The sequence below is a fragment of the Pleurodeles waltl genome, chromosome 11, assembly GCF_031143425.1.
Source record: "Pleurodeles waltl isolate 20211129_DDA chromosome 11, aPleWal1.hap1.20221129, whole genome shotgun sequence".
Taxonomy (NCBI): Eukaryota; Metazoa; Chordata; class Amphibia; order Caudata; family Salamandridae; genus Pleurodeles; species Pleurodeles waltl.
In genome coordinates, this window is record NC_090450.1 from 972,557,096 (window position 1) to 972,578,021 (window position 20,926).

Genomic DNA, 20,926 nt, shown 5'->3' on the forward strand with positions numbered 1-20,926 from the left:
AACTTCCTCCACCCAGACCCAATCCCCAGTACCTCAGCCTATCCCAAGCACACCATCAGACCAGCATGCACACACATAAACACACAACTGTGGCTCTGGCAAACATAAGCACCACACATCCCACAGGCACTCACACAAGCATCATACCCATGCACACATACCAACATCCACTGCCTCCACTGTGTCCCCCTCCTCCACGTCTCCCTCCTCCCTCCCTGTCACATCTCCACTCACACCTGCATGCACTACATCTTCATCCACTACCTCCATCACCAGCACGCCCATCACCATACACCGCTCACGTGCACTCACCACCCCACTACCATTCACACATCCCCTGTGTCCTCTCCCAGTGTGTCTGTGAGCCCTCCTCCCAAAGTACACAAACGCAGTCACACACCCACCCAACAGCCATCCACCTCACGACGGCCTCCAGCCCATGCACCTTCACCCAAAGTCAGCAAATGAACACCTCCTACAACCACTACCTCTTCCTCCACTCCCAAACCCCCTCCATCTTCCCATCCCAGTGTGTCTAAAAAGCTTTTCCTATCAAATCTTGACTTCTTCCCTACACCTTCCCCACCCCGTCCGTCCCCTAGGGCCCGCCTTTCCAGGTCCCAACCCAGCACCTCAGCAACCACATCACCGGGCACAGTGGTGCCAGCAATAGCCGGATTTTGGAGTACGCCAAGCAACAGGGCTGCCAGTGTCCCAAGGAGCAAGGCCTAGGACATTCCCCCACCTCCAAAACAGAAAAAGTTGCCCACATCCCGGAGGGAGAAGGTCAAAACACCTGCCACCAAGGGCTCAGGCAAGAAGTGGCAAGACAGCTGTGCCACCATCCAAGGTGGGGAAGGGCCTGAAAATGAAAGGCAAGTCAACGTCGCCGCCATCCTGCAAGACCGCCACTGGCACCCCCACATGCACCGCCGCCAGCACCCCAGATACTGAGCCCTTCACCAGCATCGCAGACACTGTGCCCTTCAGCAGCACCGTAGTCAGTGAGCCCGCCACCAGCACTACCGCTACTGACACTGCCGCCAGCACTGCAGTCAGTGAGCCCGCCACCAGCACCGCCGCTACTGACACTGCCGCCAGCACCGCAGTCAGTGAGCCCGCCACCAGCACCGCCGCTACTGACACCGCCTCCAGCACCGCAGTCAGTGAGCCCGCCACCAGCACCGCCGCTACTGACACCACCGCCAGCACGGCAGTCAGTGAGCCAGCCACCCGCACGGCAGTCAGTGAGCCAGCCACCCGCACGGCAGTCAGTGAGCCAGCCACCTGCACTGCAGTCAGTGAGGCCGCCACCAGCACCGCCGCCATTATGACCGCCGCAAGCACCGCCGCTACTGACCCCGCCGCCAGCACCGCCAGCTGCCCAACGACATCCTGAGCCAGTGGCACTACCGCCGACATGGCTGCCATCCCCAGTGGTTATTCTTACGAGGCTGGTGGTCAGTTCCAGGGGCCTGGGCAGCTTGCATGTTGCACCACAGTCAGTGGAGTGTCACATCCACTACCTCAGACCTTGGCAGGATGAAGTACTCTGGGCACAAAGCTCCCTCCAGAACCAGTGGAGAAAGACATCCACTACCTCAGTCCTTGGCAGGATGAAGCACTCTGGCCACCATGCCCCCTCCAGAATCAGTGGAGAGATACATCCACTACCTCAGTCCTTGGCAGGATGAAGCACTCTGGGCACAAAGCCCCCTCCAGAACCAGTGGAGACTGTTATCCACTTGAGAGACTGTGGCTTTGCACTCCCCGGGATAACGCAGTGGGCAAACCACCCACTGGAGAGACTTGAGAGACTTTGGCTTTGCACTCCCCAGGATAAAGCATTGGGCAACCCACCCACTGGAGAGACTTGAGAGACTGTGGCTTTGCACTCCCCAGGATACATCAATGGACATGGAGCCCCTCGTGGAGCTGGCGTTGTGCACTCATCCGGCTGAGGTCCCCCCCTTCCCTTCCCCCTGGGGTGCCTGTTTTATTTCGATCTGATGCCCCTGTAGTGCTCTCTCCGTTTCGATCGGGTATCGAGTGTGGGCCTCGCCCATGCATTTTGGGCCCAGTGGTCCACGGACTATATAGGTGGACTTGAATTCTTCGTGTACATAATTGTTTATAGTGTATATACATTTTTGACTAATGGATTATTCTTGATTACAATGTTTAAAATCATTTCCTTTTGTCATTGCGCTCTTCCAGGGGTGGTTGGGGGTGTAAATGTAATGCTGCACCATGTATTTGTGTGTATGTTGTTGTGGGTGAGGGTGGGGGTGGGGGTGTTGCGTGTGTGTGTCACTCTCTTTTCCCTCCCCCTCCCCTTGTTGTAGGTGCAGTACTCACTGTGGTCGTCACTGCCGTAGTTCGTGCTCCTGGTAGAGGAGCAGGAAGACTATCACAGGGAGGATTTGGAGTTCCGGCTCCATGGTGTCCAGGTTCCTCGTGGGATGTGTAGAGGTGAGTGTTTTCCCTTCCAAGTCCTGTTTCCACCGTGTTTTTTGCTCGCGTTGAATCCGCCCTGGAAAAGGTGGCGGATTGGCCTGTCATAATAGTGTGGGCGGTACATTGTCTTCTGCCTGTCTGTTGGCGGTGACCGCCATGCTGTTTGTTTGTACCGCCGTGGCGGTCGGAGTGTTAAAGTGGCTGTCTATGTTGGTGGTTTCCGCCATGGTCATAATTCAATTTTTTTTACCGCCGGCCTGTTGGAGGTTTTACCGCCGCTTTACCTCCGACCGCCAGGGTTGTAATGAGGGCCATAGTGTCTGGTGTAGAGACTTCCTTCGCTGCCCCTGGAGGGATGATTATAGAGCTGTCTCAAAAGCGTTCAGGCAACCAGCAGTTCGCCAGTCTGTCCAGAGCCGCCACACTCTCCCCCGGGAAGGGGAACCCAACATAGCCCTTCTCAAAAAACCTCTGTCTCCGCCCCCCTGAGGTTTCCCCAGCAGGCGGAAGACAAGTTCACAAACTATTCCTTGAGGGCCTTCCTCCCCCTCCGTGGCAATCTCCAATGGTCCCCAATGGGAGACACGATGGTCTCCTCCCGACGGCGCGACTCCCCTTGTCCAGCAAGATCATTGTCCACACTTGTCTCCGGAATGCCCAGCGCAGCCGCCGCCTCCCTATACTCCACAAAGTGATACGGCTTGTTGTTAAGTTCAAAAGCAATGCCAAATGGAAATCTCCATCTGTACCGAATATTCAGTGCTTTCAACTAATCCGTGATCAGGCGGAATCGCTGCCGCCGGAGCAGTGTAGCTGGGGCAATGTCCTGGAACAGCGCACATTGAGCACCTTGAAAAGACACCACGTCTTGTTGCCTTGCCTTCTGAAGTATGCGCTCTTTAACCTTGAATGAGCTCAATTTCACCAAAATATCACGGGGTCTCTTATTCTCAGTGGTGGGTCGGCTCCCCACCCTATGCACCCTTTCAATCTGTACTTTTGGATGATCATCGCCCAAGAGATGCGAGAAGAGACTGTAAGGAAATGGCTCCCTGTTGCAGTTACCCCCCACTTTTTGCCTGATACTGATGCTGGCTTGACTGAGAAGTGTGCTGGGACCCTGATAACCAGGCCTCAACACCAGTGTTCTTTCACCTAAAATGTACCAATGTTTCCACAATTGGCACACCCCTGGCACAGAGATAAGTCCCTGGTAAAAGGTACCAGTGGTACCAAGGGCCCTGTGACCAGGGAAGGTCCCTAAGGGCTGCAGCATATGTTGTGCCACCCTAAGGGACCCCTCACCTAACACATGCACACTGCCATTGCAGATTGTGTGTGTTGATGGGGAGAAAAAGGCAAAGTCGGCATGGCATCCCCCTCAAGATGCGATGCATACAAAATACTGCCTGTGGCATAGGTAAGTCACCCCTCTAGCAGGCCTTACAGCCCTAAGGCAGGGTGCCCTATACCACAGGTGAGGGCATAGCTGCATGAGCAATATGCCCCTACAGTGTCTAAGTCTATTTTTAGACATTGTAAGTACAGTGTGGCCATATAAAGTATATGGTCTGGGAGTTTGTCAAAAACGAACTCCACAGCTCCATAATGGCTACACTGAATACTGGGAAGTTTGGTATCAAACTTCTCAGAATAATAAACCCACACTGATGCCAGTGTTGGATTTATTAAAAAATGCACACAGAGGGCATCTTAGAGATGCCCCCTGTATTTTACCCAATTGTTCAGTGCAGGACTGACTGGTCTGTGCCAGCCTGCTGCTGAGAGACACATTTTCTTACCCCATGTGGTGAGGGCCTTTGTGCTGTCTGAGGACAGAAACAAAAGCCTGCTCTGGGTGGAGGTGCTTCACACCTCCCCCCTGCAGGAACTGTAACACCTAGCAGTGAGCCTCAAATGCTCAGGCTTCGTGTTACAATGCCCCAGGGCACTCCAGCTAGTGGAGATGCCAGCCTCCTGGACACAGCCCCCACTTTTGGCGTCAAGTCCAGGGGAGATAATGAGAAAAACAAGGATGAGTCACCCCCCAGTCAGGACAGCCCCTAAGGTGTCCTGAGCTGAGGTGACCCCTGCTTTTGGAAATCCTCCATCTTGATTTTGGAGGATTCCCCCAATAGGATTAGGGATGTGCCCCCCTCCACACAGGGAGGAGGCACAAGGAGCGTGTAGCCACCCTCAGTGCCAGTAGCCATTTGCTACTGCCCTCCCAGACCTAGACACACCCCTAAATTGAGTATTTAGGGGCTCCCAGAACCGAGGAAGATAGATTCCTTCAACCTGAAGACGAAGAAGGACTGCTGACCTGAAGCCCTGCAGAGAAAACGGAGACACCAACTGCTTTGGCCCCAGCCCTACCGGCCTGTCTTACCACTTCAAGAAAAACTGCAACAGCGAGGCGTCCCCAAGGGTCCAGCGACCTCTGAAGCCTCAGAGGACTACCCTGCATCTAAAAGGACCAAGAACGCCCGAGGACAGCGGCCCTGTTCCACAAAGACTGAAACTTGCAACAAAGAAACAACTTTTAAAGGACTGCACGTTTCCCGCCGGAAGTGTGAGACTTTCCACTCTGCACCCGATGCCCCCGGCTCGACCTGCGGAGAAACAACACTACAGGGAGGACTCCCCAGTGACTGCGAGCCCGTGAGTAGCCAGGGTTGACCCCTCTGAGCCCCCACAGCGACTCCTGCAGAGGGAATCCAGAGGCTCCCCCTGACCGCGACTGCCTGCTTCAAAGAACCCGACACCTGGTAAAGACACTGCACCCGCAGCCCCCAGGACCTGAAGGATCCGCCCTCAGTGCAGAAGCGACCCCCAGGTGGCCGTCTCCCTTGACCAGGTGGTGGCTACCCCGAGGAGCCCCCCCCCCTTGCCTGCCTGCTTCGCTGAAGAGACCCCTGGGTCTCCCATTGAAACCAATTGCAAACCCGACGCCTGTTTGCACTCTGCACCCGGCCGCCCCTGTGCCGCTGAGGGTGTACCTTTTGTGCTGACTTGTGTCCCCCCCGGTGTCCTACAAAACCCCCCTGGTGTGCCCTCCGAAGTCGCGGGTACTTACCTGCTAGCAGACTGGAACCGGGGCACCCCTATCTCCATTGAAGCCTATACGTTTTGGGCACCACTTTGACCTCTGCACCTGACCGGCCCTGAGCTGCTGGTGTGGTAACTTTAGGGTTACCCTGAACCCCCAACAGTGGGCTACCGTGGACCCAACATTGAACCCTGTAAGTGCTTTACTTACCTGTGAACCTAACAAATACTTACCTCCCCCAGGAACTGTTGAATATTGCACTGTGTCCAATTTTAAAATAGCTTATTGCCATTTTTGCCGAAACTGTACATGCTATTGTGATGATTCAAAGTTCCTAAGATACCTGAGTGAAATACCTTTCATTTAAAGTATTGTTTGTAAATCCTGAACCTGTGGTTCTTAAAATAAACTAAGAAAATATATTTTTCTATATAAAAACCTATTGGCCTGGAATTTTCTTTGAGTGTGTGTTCCTCATTTATTGCCTGTGTGTGTACAACAAATGCTTAACACTACACTCTGATAAGCCTACTGCTCGACCACACTACCACAAAATAGAGCATTTGAATTATCTCTTTTTGCCACTATCTTACCTCTAAGGGGAACCCTTGGACTCTGTGCACGCTATTTCTTACTTTGAAATAGTACATACAGAGCCAACTTCCTACAGAAACCCACCACAAACGCCTCCAAATCTGTACCCCCACTGCCCTCCTCCAGCCCCCACACTCTAATGTTGTCTTTTCAAGAGCGACTTTCCAAGTCCCCACATTTAAGTATCGATAGTTGGAGTTGCAATTTGAGCTGCGAGACCTCCTTCTTCAAAGGACTTACTTGTTGTTTTATGTCTTGGACCTGAGTTTCAAGGTCTAACGTGCGGGTCCCCACTCAATCCACATCTGCTTGAAGAGAGGTCATGCGATTTGTAACATCTGATTGAAGCGCCTCCAACGCCGACTTCAAATCCGCTGTGAGTTCCTCTTGCAGTTCTGCCTTAAAGGTGTGAAGGTCAGAAGATCTTCCTTGGTGAGTGCCATGCCTCCAGACCCCTGCGTCTCGGGCACCTCAGACCAGGCAGGCGTAAAATAATCAGAGACCCTATTAGATTGTAGCTTCCTCAAGGTATAAGCGCCCCTCAGACCTCACTCACCATGGTGCTCTTCTTTTCCACAATATGTGCCACTCCTGCTGCTAGCCCCCAGCTACTGCTCACTGGGACACGACCTCACAGTAAAAATGCTGGTGAACACACATAAAAAACAGATCCCTATGTAGGGGCAGGAGAAGCGATCCTTCTACAATGGTTCTCTGTTTAGCCGCCTCAGGAAAGTTCCACGAGGCTTGACACTGGCCGCCATCTTAAGGTCAGGCATCTAGGTCAGGCAGGCCCCCAAAAAGAAAAAAAGACGGGCCACCAGGGGCCTACCCTCTCCCCTCCTGGACCTCCGTATGGGGGTGCCCTACAAACCAAACAGCCCTACTCCACGGTCCCCGGCCTATGCTCCTCGCCGGGGCTGCCCGATGCACTCAGCATTGCAGAAGCGGCCATGCCTCTCTCCACTCGCGTGGCTGCCTGAGAGTAGCAAAGGGGCCTTCCTGCCCCCTCCTCCGGATCACTGCTGCCACCTCCTTGTTCCCAAACCCTGGGGGTCCCCCTCACCTCGATGTACGGGTTTCTGGACTTCAGTCCGCGTCCGGGGAAATGTGCTGCCAGCGTTGGTGTGGGTGTTGACCACCTCTAGGCCGCTTCAGCACGCTCCACCGGCTCCCCTTGACTCATGGCATCGTCAGGGGAGCCACAGCAGCCAACGGCTCCCCCCAGACACCTGGAAAGGGGGTCTGCAGGCGCGGTGGTTGCGGAGCCTCCAGGCTTCACGAGTGGTCAGCCATGTTGTCTGGCCCTGTCCTTGTTATGCTAATTTTGACCCTAATACTAACCGTCACATAGCACTCAACACAAACTGAATTGTTTTTGACACTTAATGATATGACTACCTAACTCAGTCACATTATTTCCATAATATCCAAACTTTTAATGTTTGACAAAGTTTGCAAGGATTCATATTTTTGCCAAGCAGGTCACATGCTGAATTTCCCAGGTGCTCAAGGACAACACCACTACCATGTGGTACTGCAACAAACGTGGCGGACAAGCTCAGGTCACCGACCCTGTTGCAGTAGGCCCTCCACCTCTGGAAATGGCAGGATCATCAAAGAATTTTCCTGGTGCTGAATCAGCTGCCAGGCTCTTTGAATTCCAGAGCAGACAAATTCAGACATCGATGCCTGGCGGATCACATGTGGCAGTTACACTCGGAGGTAGTGCAAGGTTTCTTACTTGAATGTGGAGAACCTTGGCTCAATCCATTCCTTCTCTTCTGAGAACAAGCACTTCTGCATGTTGGAGTTTCTAAGGCGTCTCTCTCGCACTGACATGCGTTCCACCTCTAGTGGAACTCTGGACTTCTGTATGCCTTTCCGCTGATACTACTGAGTTTTCAAGCAGATCAGGATTGACCAAGCCCAAATCATCCTAGTAGCTTCGAATTGGGCACTGAGAATATGGCATCCAGAACTCCTGGGCTTGTGCATCTGTCTTCTGGTTAGTCTGCCCGTCTGAGAGGATTTGCTGTTGCAGCAACACGATAGGGTTCTGCATCCGGGCCCTCGCAATCTTCACCTTCATGTATGGAGATTGAGGGGCGACAGCCGAATTCTTTCAATCTTCCTTTGGAGGTTGATGATGTCATGCCGTGAGTTGCAACACGACCTGCGGCTCACTCCACTGCCTCCCTGGTGTCCCACGTTATACAGCAGGATGTCCTAAAAGCTTACCTGCATCCTGGGAAGTCCTCGAAGGTGCAAAAACAACAAGTGATGGACGGAATGCTGAACATTGTCAAACACTCACCCCCAGTCATAGATCTGGGTTTAATCCATCGTTCTTTTGCTCACCATGCCACCCCAGTTTGGACCCAGCCATATGCAAATCAGTCTTGACCCTGTTCCTCATGGGAACAGACCAGACCGAACTGCCAAGCCAGGTCCTCACTGGACCGGAAACAAGCATCCTGGGACCGGTTTCGGGGTTTCACCCCTCATCAGCCAGGCTAGCTTGAATCCAGTGGCATGGGAAGTCCTCGAAGGTGCCATGGAGGGAAATTCTTCGCCTTACTTGTCGGCTGATCTGGAGGCATTTCTCTGCTTGGGGTCTATATTCTTGCTGTCTGTAGTTTCTTACCAAAATTTCTGAGGAAGGGGGGTTTTATTTAATCCTCATGGAGGCTCTGTTATGTATTCCTGCCAGCATTTCCAATCCATTATGTTGGCTTCACTTCTTCCTGTATGTCACTTCCTGTTTGGGGTACATAAGGAGCAGAACTGTCTTTCTTCTTTGTATTGCAACACTTCTCAATCCTGCTAGTGTGTCTTTGCTCCTGCTTGTGTCTCCTCGCTCCTGCTGGTGATTCTTTCTCCTGTTGCTTCCCTTCTGAACCTTTCTATTCTCATGGTTCTTGCATTTCTACTAGCCTTATCTGCGCCTTCTGAGCCTTGTTGCAATCTTGGTCTTCTACCATGAATAACAGTTCTCATCAGCCTCCCGGGATTGTCTGATCGCCATCAGTTTTTTTTTCCCTTTGGGGCTTTTCCTCTTGGGGGTTGCTTTTGGAGAGTACTATCTGCTTAGAAATTCCATGGTTGGCGGCTTCGTCGCTACCAGAAGGGGGTCTGCCCTACCTTGGGGAACAAGGGCATTCAAACCCTGGACTTGCGGTGTTCCCCATTGCTTGAAGGCTGAAAATAAAAGTCCATCCGCTGAGGAACCTGACAGACTGCAATGCCAAATTTCCAGCTCAGGCCACAGAAGCATGGAAGCTTCAGGAGAATTACCTCAGGTTGGACCGGTAAATCCTGCACAACCTTTGGTTTAGGCAGTTCAACAACAAACTCTAGAATTGCAGCAACTACGAAATGAAAAGTTGCCCATATTTCAAGCGCTTATTCCCAGAGGATCTGACTTGCCATCCATTTCTCCAGCAACGCTTTGTTTTTCTGAAGATCCAAACAAATTGAAAGAATTTCCAGACTCCCTGACAATATTCTTCACCTTCCGTCTGGGCTAGTTTGCTGTGGATAGAGCCAAAGTGGGGCATTTGGTCAGCACCTTATTGTCGTAGTTTAACTCTTGCTCTAGGCAAGACTGCTGGTTTAAGGATTTCAGTACTTATGTTTGTAGGCGACTATGCCATTCCTACAACAAGTCGCAACTGTGGTCTTAACCATCCCAGCTCACCAGCAGCACCTCACCAAAAACCCAAACAGTAAAAGGTGATTTGTGGCAGCCTTTACGCATGGACTCAAGAGTGCGACATCTCAGGGAGTGTCATGGTTAAACGGAGATGACCTCTTTCTCACATGAACAACATGTCTCAATCAAACACAGGCAATGAAGGAGATGCAATAAAGTTTTCAATAGGTTTTATTAACAAAACTGCAATCTACGATCAGTTGCATGGGCTGCAATGATCAGGATAATGAATAATGCAAGAAACAGAATTGTGAACACGAAAGTCATTAATACAAAGACCCCTACCATCTTGTAATAACATAAAATGACATGAGATTTGAAACATGTCCTAATACCCTAGCCTGATGAACCTAACCCTTAACCTAAAGAGAGCTAGGTGTGTTAAACCTATTCTGCCAATGCCATGTCCAACCCTTGTTATCTTGGAATGAGGTCTCTAGATCAGACTCCGTAGGGACACAATGACTGGGTCAAATCAAATCAAATCAAATCATAAACATTTATAAAGCGCACTACTCACCCGTGCGGGTCTCAAGGCGCTAAGGCGATGTGCAGCATGGATAGTGTCAATGGCATGTGGTAGGAATCCCTCTGGCTGTCTATGTAAGGTGCATTTATACAGATCTGCTCAGACCCCTGATGTAGGTCCTTTCCCAAAAAATATATAACAAGACATGCTTGGGGAGGCAATTACATAAACAATTCCACGAAAGCACAAAGTGGGAAAGTACCTAATGTGAATACCTACATCTTATCTATCTCTGGCGCTGATAGTGATGCCTTAGCACAGTGGCACTGATAGCAGGAAACGAAAACATTGTCCTAACTAAAAACAATGCAGCCATCTTTGAAAGATTTAATTAAATAGTTGCGCTAAAACAGAGCAAGATAAGTAGGGTAAAAATCACTGGGTGACGAGGGCACAGGCCTGCAATCCAGAAGGCTAAGCTAACTCCTGCTTCCCATTAAAACAAGTTAGGATTCACTACACCCTCCCCATTGCTGGAACAAGTATGACCCCATAGGACGACGCCATTGAAGGTAAATGAATCCAAGCTAAAATGCTCTGGACTAAAACAAGCTGAAATCATTAAAAATAGCTAAAAAACTGTAGTTAAAAACATGTTTAAGAAATAGAGAAAAACATACAAAGAGATATAGGCCCTCATTATGACATTGGCAGTGAGTGCTAAAGTGGTGGAAATACAGCCAACAGGCTGGCGGTAAATACCGTAAATTAAGACCATGGCGGTGATACCTCCCATAGACAGCCAATGTACAACACCAACCGCCAAGGCGTTAACACCACTGACCACGGCGGTAGCCATCAACAGCCAGACGGAAGCCAAGGTGCCGCCCACCATATTATGACAAGGTAAACTGCCAGGATTTCCGGGGCGGTACCAACGCCATCAAAAGCCTGGCGGGAACACTGCACAAAAGATGAAAGACTCACCTTCAGGGGCATTTGCTGGAGGTGAGGGCTGATGTGCCTCTGTTGGAGGTGAGAGCTGCTGTGCCTCTGCTGGAGGTGAAGGCTGCTGTGCGTCTGCTGGAGGTGAGGGCTGCTGCACCTCTGCTGCAGGTGGGGGCTCCTTGCCCTCTGCTGTTGGAGGGGGCCTGTGGCCTCTCTTCGGTGGTGGAGTGGGAACCTTCCCTCTCTTTGGTGGTGAAGTGGGAACCTTCCCTTTCTTTGGTGGTGGAGTGGGAACCTTCCCTTTCTTTGGTGGCGGAGTGGGAACCTTCCCTTTCTTTGGTGGTGGATTGGGGTCCTTGGCAATCTTTGGTGGTAGAGAGGGATCCTTGTGTCCCCTCCTGTGACGGGTCCCCTTGGCCTTTGACATGTCACTTGTGTCCTTGCCTCCAGGACTAGGAGGTGCCTCTACTGTCCCCGTCTCCTGTCCCTTGGTTTTCACCTCCCTAGTCCTCCCTTTCTGAGGTGAAGGTGTGCTCACAATAGGAGAGGCAGCTGTCACACTTCAGGGCCCCATTGTGCCAGCAGCTGATGATTTGATGGGAGCAGTGGCAGACTGTTTGGCTGAGGTGCTGTGCTGGGTCGTTGGGACCCTGCTGTTACTGGCAGGATGGGTGTGGTGGAGGGGGAGGGAAGAGGTCAAGACGTGCAAGGACAAGGTTCTTAGGACGTTGGGGCGGGATGTGGGAGGAGGGATGGGAGTGGAGGTTGAGGGAGTGGTTGTTGAGGTGTACGTCTGCTGGACTTGGGTGCAGGTGCATGGGCTGTGTACGTGTGTGAGGTGGATGGCTGTTGGGAGTCTGAGTGCATGCATTTGTGTCTCTTCAGGGGGCAGACAGGGTGGGAGAGGACAAAGGGGACGCGTGGATCTATGTTGTGGAGGTGTCTGCAAGTGAGGTGTGTGTGCTGCTTGATGTGGTGATGGTGGTGGTGGCTGTTGATGCAGTGCATGCAGGTGTGAGTGCGGATGTGACCGTGAGGGAGGAGGGGGAGACAGTGGAGGCAGTGGATGTTGTTGTGTGTGCAACTGTCTGTTGTTTGTGTGAGTGCTTGTGGCCTGAATTGTGCTGCCTGTGTTTGACTGTGCTACTCTTGTGTGATGTTTTGTGTGCGTGCTTGTCTGTATGTGTGCATGGGATGGGTTGGGTGTGAGGAGACTGGGACTAGGAGGTAGTAGTTGGAGGGGGCACGGTAGGAACAGGGACACTGGCTGCCAGTAGAGAGGAGGCCAGAGCCTGAAACGATCTCTGTAGGGCCGCCAACCCACCGTGGATGCCCTCCAGGTAGGCATTGCATTCCTGCATCAGGGATGCCAGCCCTTTGATGGCATTCACTATGGTTGACCCCTACAGAGATAGATCTCTGGAGGTCAATAGCCTCCTCACTAAGGGCAGCAGGGCTCACTGGGGCAGGGCCTGAGGTGCCTAGGGCGAAGGAGATGCCCACCCTCCTGGGTGAGCGAGCACAGGAAACTCGGTGGGGGGCTATTGGGAGGGCTGTGCTGGTACAGGGGTGGTGGCTGTACCTGTAGCTGGGGTGGTTCCAGATTTGTCAACCGCCACCAGGGAGCTCCCATCGGAGGAGGAATCAGAGTCAGTGTTGTCACCTCCTGTCTTCGCAGTGGTGCTCCCCTCGCCCTCCGTCCCACTGGTCCCCTTGGTGTCGGTGGACTCTGCCTCCTGGGTCCTGTGGGATGCAGCTCCCGCAGTCGCCGGTGCCCCTGCTCTTACGCCAGATGATGCTAATGCATACATGGACAGGATGACATAAGAAAATAGGAGAGGGGAGAGAAAGAGAGCACTGGGTCAATTACAGCACCAACACCATAGATGGCATACACATTACTATCACACACAACGAACAGGATTTAGCACTATGCATCGCAGTGGCATTCCATTAGCTAGATGCCACTGCAAGATGAGAGCCAACCACCGCCAACTGCACCCCTCTGGGGACCCACTAAGCCCTGTCTGACATGGAATGCCACCTAGCTAGGTTACAAGATTTTGCTATACACCCATTTACCTTGAGCTGGACCACGATGCAATGTCTGAGCTGACATTAAGGGGCCCCCACTAACTGAAACCCACCACCAGGATCCCATGCCAGGCAAAAAAACGGTTGTCAGGCTCACTGTACCCACCCCTTTGCGGCTGCTGTGATGCCCTCAAGCGCCCATCCAGCTCTGGGTAGGCCACCGCCAGTATGCAGACCATCAAGGGGGTCAGGTTCTGATGGGCACCCCGCCCTCGTTGGGAGGCCATCCTCAGCTGGGCCTCCGCGGTCTTATGGGCCCAGCGTCTCAGGTCCCTCCACCTTTTCCTGCAGTGGGTGCTCCGCCTGTTATAGACCCCCAGGGTCCTCTCCTCCTTGGCGATGGCACACCACAATCCCTTCTTCTGATGGGCGCTGACCTGCAGAGATAATACAGACAGGAGGACACCATTAATCATACAATCGAACCTATCACACATATGGCCAACAAATTCCATTTCCATCTCCATTGGCACACACATCACCAGGAGCCCTGCATGTACACTACAACCAGAAATACCCCCCACCCAAATGACACACTGCCAGCACACACATCTCCATGCAACCTTGTCTCATGCATCATCCCTGTTGGTCTGGAGGCCCATACAGCTGTTCATACAGGGGTAGGACCCCATCCACCAGGAGCTCTAATTCCTCCGAAGTGAAGGCAGGGGCCCTTTCCCCTGTCACACTGGCCATGGCAGGATCCAGACACAGGTCACACCAGCACACGCAGTGTAGGTGTCGTCCTGTGGAAAGTCAGGAATCAAGTGAGGTTATAGACAGAAAATGGCGGTAACGTCCGCGGCAGTGTACACCGTCACCACCGCCGGTGATCCCCATTGGACACTGTACTCCATAGAGCCCCATTTTAGCCAATGAGGAATATCACGGCGGTGCAAGACCTCTCGCCATGACATCCAACGCCGTTGGAGTTACATCACTTCCACCTGTCCTTACAGGACAGGCAGTCACCATTTTATGGTGGTGGACAACAATCAGAAATTGAAAACTGCGTCACAGCCTGTAAATTGTACATACATTGCCATTCACATTGTCCGATTACATACATGCTCAGTTACACTGTGGTGGTGGTTCCATTGTTCAGTTTGCAACACCCTTCTCACTCTTGTTTCCCTTAGATACCTACCACCGCAGAGGAATAGGAGGAGAAGGCAAGACCCTGTGTACAGACCCCTTGTGGACTTGGCCACACTGGAGGACAGGCACATAATACTGACCTATAGACTGGACAGGGCCACAAACACAGAGCTGTCTACTCAATTGGAGCCTGATCTGATATCAGCTATCCGTCATCCCACTGGGATCCTCCTTCTTGTGCAAGTTCTATCAGTGCTCCATTTCCTGGCAACTGGTTCTTTCCAAGTGACACTGGGCTTGGCAGCAGGAATGTCACAGCCAATGTTCTCAATAGTGCTGGCAAGGGTTTTGTCTGGCTTGCTCAAACACATGTGCAGGTACTTAGCTTTCCCCCCAAGTAGAAGATTTGGCCACTGTCAAGGCTGGATTCTGTGCAATGGGACACATTCCTAATAAAATAGGGGAGATTAATGGAACACATATTGCATTTGTCTCCCCTGCCCCGTCCCCACCCCCCGGCACAATGAACAGGTTTTCAGGAATAGCAAGAGTTTCCACTCACTCAATGTGCAAATAGTGTGCCTGGCGGACCAGTACATCTCCCACGTCACTGCCAAATATTGTTGGTCGGTACATGATGCCTTCATCCTGAGGAATAGCAGCATCCCAAATGTGATGGCACAATTACAGAGGCACAGGGTGTGGCTAATAGGTGAGCCTGAGTCCCCACCCAATATATGTCAGTGTATGCCTTCAGGAGTCATCCCCCATACCATTGTGTAAGGCTAATGTTTGTCCCTCAATTCTTGCAGGTGACTCTGGCTACCCAAACCTGTTGTGGCTCCCGACCCCGTGAGGAATGCCAGGACAGGGGGGTGAGAATCGGTTTAATGGTGCACATGGGCAAACTAGGCAGATAATAGAATGTACCTTCGGCCTCCTGAAGGCTAGGTTCAGATGCCTCCATCTCACAGGTGGATCCCTGTGCTATTCCCGTGAGAAGGTCTGCCGGATAGTTGTCGTATGTTGCACAACCTGGCCCTCAGACGACATGTGCCTTATCTGCAGGAAGAGGAGATTGGAAATGCCCCTGTGGACAATAAGGATGAGGAGGCAGAAGATGAGGATGTGGACAACAGAATATCAATAATACGGCAGTACTTCCAATGACACAGAGGTAAGACAGTGGAACTGACCATTCCTCTAATTATTAATGATTTCAATGTGGCTGTAGCAGGATGGCATTCACTTCCTTTGCATTTCAACTGACTGTCTCCTATGCCTTCTCAATTTGCAGATGTTGGTGTTATTACAACTGTGTTCTGATGTGATGACTACAGACAGCTACAGGTCATTATTTGTATACTAGCAAAAAGTTCAGGTCAATTGCACAAGATGTAACTGTTCATATAATTGCACATTTTCATCACTTAAAGCCCTATCACTCAAGTTGTGTTCAAGGGTATTTATAGAAGGAACAGTGCAATGGAATGGGGTGATGGTAGAGGTAAGTCCAGGGTATTGGTCCAGTTTGTTTGTAGCACAGGTCCAGTGTCCAAGGGGCCATAGGAAGAGGAGCAATGGCAGTTCAAAGTGGACAAGGTGAGACAGTGGAACACAAGGGGGACATTCAGGAGAGGGGCTCATTTCCTGGCAGTGATCTTGGTCTTGGCAAGTGTATCTGGCATCTGTGTGGGTCGCAGGGAACGTTTGCGGGGTGGATCACCTTCTGCAGGGGAAGGGGTGGTCGTGGCTTGTGGGTCCTGTGGCAGGGCCTCCTGTCCACTAGCTGCAGCAGATGTGGTGGGCTGTTCAGTTGACTGGCTAGTGGAAGGGGCCCGCTGGTGTGCTGTATATTCCCTCATGATGTTGGCCAGATCAGCCAGCACCCCTGCTATGGAGACCATGGTGGTGTTGAGGGCCTGCAAATCTTTCCTGATCTCCTGATGGTGTACCTCCTGGAGCCACTGGTACTCCTGCATGTTGTTAGGAATCTGGCCCATCTTGTCCTGGGATTGTTCGTAAGCCTCCAGGATATTAGTGAGGGCCTCCTGGACAGTCGGTTTTCTGGACCTGTCCTCCCCTTGGCACACAGCTGTCCTCTGAGTGTCCCTGTCCCCCTGGGCCTCTGTCCCCGGAACGGTGTACCCACTGCCACTGACCCCAGAACCCTGATTGTCTTGGCTGTGAGGTGTGGACTGGGGCCCCTGTACAGGTGGGTACAGTGCTGTTAGACGTGTCCTGGGGACAGAGGTGTGGGGACATTGGGTGGGTGCTGTGTTGTTGGATACTGAGGGGGGAAGCTCTGTGGTGGACTGGGAGTGGGCTGGGGTGGCCGACTGATCAGTGGTCCCTGATGGGCCAGGTAGTTCATCCAGATCCAGAAGTCCAGAGTTACTGTCATCACTGGGGGCATCTTCTTTTGGGAGACTGGATAGTCGTGGCACCTCCTTGCCCCTGGGATTGGCTGGGGCATCTGTGGGGATGTTAGTGATGTATTATGCTTCATGTCTGTGACATATTCTACATCCATAGCTTCCCCTATATCGTTGCTGTTGCCCTGCCGCCTTTGTTTGTTTATGGTGATGTATTGTGGGATTGTTAGTTCTCCATGCTGTGCATGCATTGGTGGTGGTGTACATGCAGGGGTAGGAAGGGTGTACATCCATTGGTGTGGCATGCAGGGCTTGGCATTGTGATGAGTCAAATGTGTAGCTGCACTGTGTGGGATGGAGTGGAGTGATGGAAGTCAGGGTGAGGGGGTGAGATGGCATGCAGGTAAGGGGGGTGATAAGTAGTAAATATTGACTCACCAGTATCCAGTCTTCCGGCAACTCGTGTGAGTCCCTCAGGATGCAGTATTGCCAAGACTTGCTCCTCTCATGCTGTCAGCTATGGGGGAGTAGGTGGGGATCTACCGCCAGTCCTCTGGATAGCGAGCTGGTGCCTTGCTGCCATAGAATGTACCTTCCCTCGTAGGTCGTTCCACTTCTTCCTGATGTCGTCCCTTGTTCTTAGATGCTGTCCCACGGCGTTCACCCTGTCCACGATTCTCCACCATAGCTCCATCTTCCTTGCAATTGATATTTGCTGTACCTGTGCTCCAAACAGCTGTGGCTCTACCCTGACTCTTTCCTCCACCATGACCCGCAATTCCTCATCTGTGAAACGGGGGTTCCTTTGTGTGGATATGGGTTTTGTGTGGTGTGTGTTGTGAAGTTGGTGTTGAGTAATGTGGTGGGGTGTGGGGTGCGTGACTGATGGCGGGTGTTAGTGGTGTGTGTAGTTGTTGCTGTGATTTACATGGCTATCTCTTGGCTATTTTACATGTTCGTAAAGGGTTGTGGGTAATATGGGTGTGGGTTTTATAGGGCGGTTGGTGGGTGGGTGTGGTATGTGTTTCCATATCAGGTGTGTGTTTTTGATATTGGCCAGTGTTGTGTTGTTTTGTATTTGGTTGGCCATTCTGACCGCGCCGGTGTGTACCACCAATTGTTGACATCTGTTGAATGTCTGCCATGGTGATTTGTGGGTCATAATTTAGAAGGTGTTGTTTTGTTGGTGTGACGGTATGGGTGGTAGTACCGACACTCTACCACTTACCTTTGGACTGGCAGATATGTGTTTGTGGCAGTATTCTGTTGGTTTAGTGTGTGTGTGTCATAGTACGGCGAATGGATGTTTGCCTCCACGACTGTATGTTAACAGCTGTCACCGCGGTGGTAAGCGGCATTTATGAGGGCCATAGTGTCAACCATGACGAGCACAGCGGGCCAAAGTAATGGCAGTTAATGCAAACTTTGGATTTGGTAATATAAGCCAATTATCAAATCTATTTAACAGTAGTCATGATCTTGAAGAGCATCCTCAAAGCTATTTCCTGGAAAGGACCTCAGGAAAGAAGCCACATCATCATATGTTAGATCAATGACAGGATAGGCAGATGGATCCACGGAACAGTAGTTTGTGGCAGTCTCTTGTGCAGGTCCACCTGCAGGAGTGGCATTCTCCACAGCTCCAAAAAGAGCCAGATCGTTCACCAAGGGCGGCTTATAAGTGGCCTTGCGAATCAGCCTTTGTCTCAAGGGGCACAACCGTGAATGAATCATCATCGGGGACATCAGCAGTTCTTGGTTCACCGCAGGCACTGGCGGAACAGCAAGACACACTGTAGGCAAATGTTCGAAGAGACACCAAATGCAGCGAAAGACTGGCTGCAAAAGCCATAGGACTGGTCGGAATGACAATGACCAGTCACGCTCCAACTCTTCCTGCAACGGAGCATTAAGGAACTGAACAATTTGTTCACTGCACAGATAAGCTGGTGGCAGTGGCTCCATTGCTCCGCGTAGGTGGAAAGGCACAACCACTGCGAATCAGAAGCAATAGCAGCAGTATTCCACCCATTAATGCCAAAATTATAGGAAAGCCACCAAACACACTTGAAAAGAGTGATGGATGGCCGAAGGAATGACTCCGAAGACAGTATGGAAGATGGACACAGATCCAGACCCCACAACCTTAAACAAATGGACAATCCCTGTAGTGCTCGAAGTGTTGAAAATTCTGGAAACCAGCTCTCCAAAGTTCTTGGGGCAGTTGGTATTTAACAGGGATTGTATCTTGGCTGATGCTCTTGCTATCTGGAGAGCATACGTCTCTCTAGCCAATATCAACGCAACTTGTTTTTGAAACAGTAGCGCCGTTAGTCTACTCAGCTTGTCATAATTTACATTAGCAGTATCAATGTGAGGCCACATTTCTGATACTCCTATCTCTCGTGTGTGGGGGAATAAAACATGTACGCAACAAGTTACGACCTTAGAGATACAACATTAGAGTTACGACTGAAATTGCATAGCCAATTCCTGGTTGCATACCGCAACAGCTTGAGTCGCTCATCACCATATAACTTCCATTCGAAAGTACATGAAATGCTGGTCGAATCAAAGGGACGGGAGTACCTTTCAGAAAACAGGCCAAGTTTGCGACCCCCGCATTGCAAAGGCCACGAAGAGACACCTGTTTGCAGATCATTGAATGACTAGCCTCACATTCGTTTCCGCTGAGAAAGACCTCTGTTTCTCAGTTCAGACACTTGTATTCAAAGGGCAGATCCCACTTTTCTTTAATATAGCTGGCGCCTAACCACTCGTATCTGCCCACGGCAAGATGTTTCAGGTATTTCGAAAAGTGGAAATGGGCAGATTTAAAATGCCATGTAGAAGCCATACTGTCGATGGACTCTGCAACTGTGAAAGGCAACTTCTCTAACTTTTCTTTGTGAAGCACGGTGAAACTCGCTTCCGTTTTGCCTGTTGTTCCTTGGATAAATTAAAAGCAGCAAACAAATCACTACGGTTAATATACTTCCATGAAACTCACCCGTTTTTCAGAGTCTGTAATGTCCAACCTAACTGCATAATGGAACGCAGCTGGCTTTGTCCATGGTATAAAAGAGACATGTCATTATGAATAATGTCAGTCGCAGATTACACTATGTTATTAAGGGAAGAAATCCTGTTGGACAGAGTGTTCATGCTGTTGTCGACAACAGCTAAAGCGTTTTCTAAATTCTCTTTGTCTATCTGCCTTAAACACTCAACAGCTTCTATCTGCGAAAGCTTCCAGATCTCATATATCAAATACTGAATAGTCCTTCATTTCAGTTAACATTGAATCAACTGTCTGGACATCCCAATCATCAGATACAACACCAGGTGTAATTACATAAGTCATAGAAATTTTGAAGACGTGGAATTTGAATGACCTTAGTAGGCCCGTATATATCAAATGGAACTTTATCCTACACAATCCCATCAGGAATCGGTACGGCTGAAATGTTCACAAGGGACAAGTCTCTTCGAACCTTATGTGGGGAAAAATATGGAGTTAAGACTTCATGCACAGGCTCAACAGAGTAGCGTTCAGGAAGGTAATGACCATTTATAAGCAGAAAGAAAACAGTCACAAAACCAAACCATAAAAACAATGCAAAAAAAGTGAAGCAGAACCATAAATAGTTCCATGGGTGCACTAAATAGTTATTTTTAAGCCACATATTCAGCTTACGTGTCTTTGAAACCGTTTCATTCTCAGGAGTGAATGAAGTGGAAGAAAAGTGATCAATGTCGATGAAGTAACTAGAAGCAGTCTCTGCAAATGCAGAAGCAGGTGCGTTACCGGTGGATGGGTCCACTTTGCGTGGAGGCTCCTAGTAGACAATGTCGTCAGTTTGTGTTGTGTTGGAATAGAAAACAGCCAAATCTTGGACATGTGTTGTAGTTGAAGTGGTAACTGGAATCAGCAAGAGCTAATTTTCTGCCCTCTTCATGGTCGAGGATGTATTTGTAGCATCGTTGGACATGCTTGTGTAGTGAGAAGTATTGTTAGTTCTGCTTTGAAGAGGTATGTTCTGTTGGGTAGTGAGAGGGGATCGTGAACTACCCAAGGGACCTCTGGGTCTACTGTGCAGGATTGGCCACATGGTGAAGTTTGACGT